Raw genomic sequence first — 6,983 nt, 5'->3', positions numbered from 1 at the left:
ATAAACAAGTTTTTGTTTGAGATATTTTGATCGACAAATGACTTGAGAGCGGGTTTTCGGGATAGCACCTAATATGATTTTATTTCGAAATTGTAAGTGGGCATTTTTTCATGCTGGTTTGTGCCGGAAGGTTCCAGAAGTGCATGACATTTTGAACAAGGGCACAGTTTATGGACTCATTAACGTAAACAATATTTAAAATAATGCAGGTCTCCTATTTTCCCAAAAAAAAGCTATAAACGAAATCTTCCGGTTTTTTCGCTCATTGCTTATTTTAAAACTTCACAACTCTTCCACCAATAATATTGTAGAACAAAGTGTTATGAAAATTATCTTAGCAATTCAAAAGACTATCTGTTAAAAGGTTTTCACAAAATTTTTCACGACGACAGAAAATTACATAATCAGTAAAACTGTACGTCGTACAGTCGTAAAACAGTTGTGCAAATTCTGGTTTAATTTCAGGTCTAAATCAAGGTTGCGGATCCTCACAAAGATGCATACATCACAACTGATTCCCTTTATGTTTGAATCAGTAACGCCGAATGAGAACGGCATCCTTTTCGTATCCGAACCTATGCCGGACACGAATTTTTGTTCTCTTTGTGGCGCCAGTTCGTAATCCGAACAAGCGTCGCTCGTGCATGTGAGCAAAGCGGATTGTGTTCGATCTTTCCGATTGCTCATCGCTAGCAAAATGTGCGTAGGGGAAGGGCGGTAAAGATGGACACCTTAAGGTAAAGACTCAATATCTACTCAAATATAACTGTATTGATTGCAATTTTCGTACAAAGTGAACCTTTAAGTCTCTGTCTAATAAAGTTACAAGGTGTACTGGAAAATTTCTTCCAAAATTTATGCTTTTTTTTAATATTACAGTGGTATTCCGATTATATCTATACCTGGTTTAATCTACACCTGATTCTAGGTACCCCCGATTTTGTCTACCATTTTGACCCGGTTTTATCTACCTTTTTTTAAATTGTCATTTCAACCATACGGCATCAAAATTTCGAAGATTTCATGCATTTATGCATAACAGAGAATATTTCTTTGGATTTTATAGTTTACTATATGGCATCTGTGGTATGTAATTATACATAGAGTGGGTATAATAATGCTGAAGACAAATACGCAAAGTAACTTTCATTTATTTTGTAACGCATATTTTTAAGTTAAATTTTTGTTAACATTTCATAATGATTCTTTGTGATATTTTTCTATACCGTAACGCTAACGGGCACACCCCGTCTCCGCTAGAAACTATGGTTATCACTTTTCTTTCCTTAAAAATTCTAATCTTTTGAGTCATTGAATCGACTTTAATGATTTTATCTATACCTATAAAGAAGGATTTCTGTCTGTCTGTCTGTCCGTATGTTCCTTATAGAATCGAAAACTACTGAACCAATCGGCATGAAAATATGCATGTAGAGGTTTTTTGGGGCCAGGAAAGGTTTTAGTGATGGTTAGAAACCCCTCCCCCCACTAAGAGGGGGGCTCCCATACAAATGAAACGCAAATTTCTGCATAACTCGACAACTAATCACGCAAATAGAACAAAATTTGGCATGTGGGTGTTTTCGGTGACAAGAATTTATTCTATGGTAAATTGAGACCCCTCCCCTCTTTATAAGGGGAATTATAACTCCTCTCCTCTTTAAAAGGGGGGGCTTCCATACAAATTTCCTCATAACTCGAGAACTAATCAAGCAAATGGAACAAAATTTGGCATGTGAAAGTTTTCGAGGGCAAGAATATTTTCTATGGTGAATAAGGACCCCTCCCCACTTTAAGAGGGGGGCTCCTATACCAACTAAATACAAATTTCCTCATAACTCGAGAACTAATCAAGCAAATGGAACAAAATTTGGCACGTGGGTGTTTTTGGAGACAACATTTTTTTCTATGATGAATTGGGACCCCTCCCCACTTTAGGAAGGGGGGCTCCTATACAAATGAAACACAAATTTCCTTATAACTCGAGAGCTAATCAAGCAAATGAAACCAAATTTGGCATGTGAAAGTTTTCGAGGGCAAGAATATTTTCTATGGTGAATTAGGACCCCTCCCAACTTTAAGAGGGGGGGCTCCTATACAAATGAAATACAAATTTCCTCATAACTCGAGAACTTATCAAGCAAATGGAACCAAATTTGACACGTGGGTGTTTTTGGAGACAAAAATTTTTTCTATGATGAATTGGGACCCCTACCCACTTTAGGAAGGGGGGATCCTATACAAATGAAATTCAAATTTCCTCATAACTCGAGAACTAATCAAGCAAATAGAACCAAATTTGGCATGTGGGTGTTTTTGGAGGCAACCATTTTTTCTATGATGAATTAGGACCCCTAACCTTTTTAAGAGATGGGGGCTCTCATACAAACGAAATACAAATTTCCTCATAACTCTAGAACTAATCAAGCAAATGGAACCAAATTTATCATGTGGGTGTTTTTGTAGGCAAGAATATTTTCTATGGTATATTTTCTATGGATTTTCCCACTTTAAGAGGGGGGGGGGCTCCTATACAAATGAAAAACAAATTTCCTCATAACTCGAGAACTAATCAAGCAAATGGAACCAAATTTGACATGTAAGTGGTTTTGGACGCAAGATTTTTTTCTATGGTGAATTGAGACCCCTCTCTTCTTTAAAAAGCTAGTTATGGCCCATCTCCCCTTTAAGAGGGTGGACTCTCATACAAATGAAATGCAAATTTCCTCTTATCTCGAGAACTAATCAAGCAAATGGAATCAAATTTGACATGTAAGTGGTTTCGGACGCAAGATTCTTTTCTATGGTGAATTGATACCCCTCTCTTCTTTAGAAAGCGAGTTATGGCCCATCTCCCCTTTAAGAGGGTGGGCTTCCATACAAATGAAATGTAAATTTCCTCCTATCTCGAGAACTAATCAATCAAATGGAACCAAATTTGGCATGTGGGAGTTTTAGATGGCAGAAATTTTTTCTATGGTGAATTACGACCCCTTCCCCTTTTAAGAGGGGAGCTCCCATACAAATGAAATTCAAATTTCCTTATAACTTGAGAACTAATCAAGCAAATGGAACCAAATTTGGCATGTGGGAGATTTTGGAGTCTTGAATTTATTTTACGATAGTTAGAGATCACTCACCCCTGTGGTAGGGGGATATGGACTCTCATACAAATAAAACAGAAATTTTTGCGAAACTCAAAAACTAATCGAACTCGAGAAATTCGAGACTCTTCCATAAAACATTAGTCAATACAAGACCACAAAAACTATCTATAGTAACACTAGATCATTCAGGACGAGACGGTCGCGAGTGTTGCCGGTGTCCCGCCGTTGGAAGCGCCGCCCACTGGGGGGCTTGCAAAACTCGAGATTGTGACAAAGATCATCCGAGATTCATGATTTATGTACAACACAGGTTAATTTGGGGCAATACGAAGTTTGTCGGGTCAGCTAGTTACCAAATAAAAGAAATTGTAATGAGCTTTTCAGAAAAAAAAATCATATTTTTTCAATATTTTTTGTAGGGGCTTTAAAACTCTTAAAATCACCTAAAACATTTAAAATATTCGTTTTTGCCTTTCTGCTATATAAATATATAGTATAAAGGCACAGAACGAATCGACGATCAAACGACGATGGTGACAGAGCCTATTTTGTTTTTATTTTTTTTTTGTTAGATTATAGTCACTTTAACAGCTTATGTCATTCGTGACTTCTGCGGGGCTGCGATTGGAACCCGGGTCCTCGGCGTGAGAGGCGTGGATGCTAACCACTACGCCGGGACTGACTCCTTTTTTTATTTTTTTTTATTTTTCTTTGCGAAGGTTTTTGTATAGAAGCGAATAACAGCAATATAAGCAGAACGCTGGCTACCAATCGCATAGCAGCTTTCACATGCTTTCGTGTGCATTCGTATGCGTTCGTGTGTTTTCGTGGAAAAAAGTGACTCGCTACCGCCAGGTTCGCTAGTGTCTGTAGAAAGTAGCAAGTACGTGTTTGGATTTCTACTTCCACTTCTGTTCTGTGATAAAGGTATAGCAATCACTCGAAAAACTGGAAATGGAAAGAAGGTTTTATTTTTTCATTATACTTTCAATGGCAAGCTAGTTGTTTACATACGATATCAAAAAACAGATAAGTTACATTTTTAGTTTTTGAGATACTCTTTTTTAAGAAATAAAGATGCAAAAATGCAATGGACTCGCATGGCGTTTTATTTTAAAGACGGATTTCTTTGTCAAAAAAAACCGTTTTATTACAAGTAAAAATAAAAACCATGCGTCTCTATTGTATTCTCGACACTTTCATAACTTAGATTTTCTTTGGTCTACACACCATGGAAACATAAAAAGTTAATGCTTTCAATGTTTTTGCGATAATAAAAAAAGTTTGGGCTTTTATACAATTTTTTTTCTGAAAAGCTCATTAAAATGCTTTCTATTTGGTTTTAACATAATTTAAATCGGTTCAATGGATCAAAAGTTATGAATTTTTAAAGAAAGAAAGGTGAAAAAGATGGTAATTTTTGGGACCACACTGACTCAGAAAAGAGAACCCTAAGTACCAAATAAAAATACGGATCTAAAATTTACTGCAAAGGAATAAGTACACAAAATTTGAATAAAATCGGAGCAATTTTGAATTTCGATATGTCTTTTTTCATAATATTGCTGAGTTGACATGCATTATGGCTAATGGTTGATATGAATAAAATGAGCCCTATGCGTAAAATTAGGGGATTGTCCCCTGTTGTGAAACGGCCCCGGTTGTGAAACACCCGTAATTTTTAACGTTTTTATTATCCTAGTGCAGTCAAGTTACTACCAACGTCTAGTCTCATAGTAATACAACTTTTGAGCGAACAACGGTCAAATTTCAACATTTACAATGCTTTGTAGGAAAAGTGTTCGAAAAAACACCCAAAAAAGTTTTTTCGCATGTTTTGCAATTGATTATTTTGTGTACCAAATGGAATAAAAAAGCTCAGGTAAAGGCATATAAGCGAAGTTTTGGACCTCTATTTCATCACACAGACAAATTTTTGGTGAAATTATTGACTCAAAAATTATTATATAATTTTTTTGTAATATGGCCACCGCCCTGGTTATGAAACAGTGGAGTTCCCCGGTTGTGAAACATCTAGAAAATCAATTATTTTATACTTCAATGATCGTACATTACTTCAATTGGGGCTTTACGAGTTTTTATGGCAGCAGGATTCATTTAGGTTTAGCAAAAACTCAATTCTTTGTAACATATGTAACAGGCCAGTGCATTTGAAATGCGCCAATATAATTGCTTGCTTTTTTACATGCATTCATTGCGATTCAGATTTAGGTGATTAAACGAAGAAATTGAATAATGATTTTGTATTTTTCATGAATAAATGATTTTAATTTTTGATTTTCCTTCGATATTTCTATATTTTCTTTTCTTTTCTAAAGATTTCCCGAGGTGTTTCACAACCGGGGACACTTTTCTTTTAGCCACAAAAAACCATGATTGGAAATTTTGCTCCAACTTTTGTGTTTTAAACAAAACCATATACTTCCTTAGGCAAAAAGATAGGTATACGTTTAAACTTTCCAATGCTTCAAAAAGATTTAAAATTGGATGATCCGATCAAAAGCTATGGCCAAAAAACAAAACCTGTTTCATAACCGGGGACATTCCCCTACGCTAAAATAATACATAATTGAAGAAAATGATCAACATTAACAATATTTTTTGTTCATTTAAATTATTTTGGAGCAATTTATTTTTCCCCAAATTTGTCTGCTCTCCAAATATATCTACCAAAAATTTTCGGATGGGTAGATAAAATCGGTAAACCACTGTATAAGCATTATGTATAAATCAGAGTTTCTGCGTACGGGCGGGAAAGACGGACACTTGATATGGGAAAGATGGATCCTCGCAAAAAGGTGTCACGCGTCGTCGAATTATCAGTATTAAGAAAGATTAACATATTTCATCATGTATTTGGGAAAGAATTGGTTTGGGAAAAGTTCCTCCCCGATCCCCCCTTTGAGCGAGAAAATCAAATGGTTCCCTTCAATATTTTAATCGTTTCTAATAGTTGGCCTATTCCAACTGTTATATGACTTCTGGTTACTTTTACATATGTAATATGTAAGTATTTGCAATGTTAAATCGTTGTTGGGAAAAATGGGTTCAAAATCTGTGTGTCCGTCTTTCCCTACCGTTGGGTGTCCGTCTTTCCCGACTTGGATACCATTTTTTCAAACTTTAATAACTTTTTACTGAATATTCAAAAATTTACCGGGTTTCCAATGGATATTCAGTGAAGAATCAAACTAACACAATGTCGTCGGTTTAGCATGTAGGTATATGTTGTTTTTTTAACGATTTACCAGCTATTTTCTTCATACACAAAATTACATCGGTTAGCGTATATACGCATTTTTTTTTGCTTATAAATTTGACAGCTGCGCTGCTAAAAATCGGCAGTTTAGTTCAAAAGTGTTAATTCAGTCTATAGAAACATTTCCCATCATTCATTTGCTTCAAAAAATTATTGTTTATCAAGTGTCGGTCTTTCCCGCAGTGTCTGTCTTAACCCTTCCCCTACGAAGGGACACGAAGACCTGCGGATCATAGCATGCGCTGTAAAATCCACGGATCAAAGCATGCAGAGAAATCTCGTAGAATCGTCCTCTTTCTTTGCTAGTCTGCTGGGCCACCAAAACGAGGTAAGACGTGAATTGATAGACTCTCTGCGCTACCTGGCAAAATGACACAGTTGGGAAGGTACCGGTCCGTCTACGCAGACTCTGTTTTTTATTATGAAACAACAAGTCTATTCAATAGTAACAAAACTTTAGATTATAGAAAAAAAGTGTACTGAATAATATGGTATGTGAAAATTGAGTGCTTGACTGTGATCAGTGCTGAACAATAAAATAGATTGCTTAGTGCGAGGTAGCGATTGTCTTCAGCAGCGGAAAAATGTAAGGTAAC

Source organism: Sabethes cyaneus, chromosome 3, assembly GCF_943734655.1.
Source record: "Sabethes cyaneus chromosome 3, idSabCyanKW18_F2, whole genome shotgun sequence".
Taxonomy (NCBI): Eukaryota; Metazoa; Arthropoda; class Insecta; order Diptera; family Culicidae; genus Sabethes; species Sabethes cyaneus.
This window is presented reverse-complemented; position numbering follows the sequence as displayed.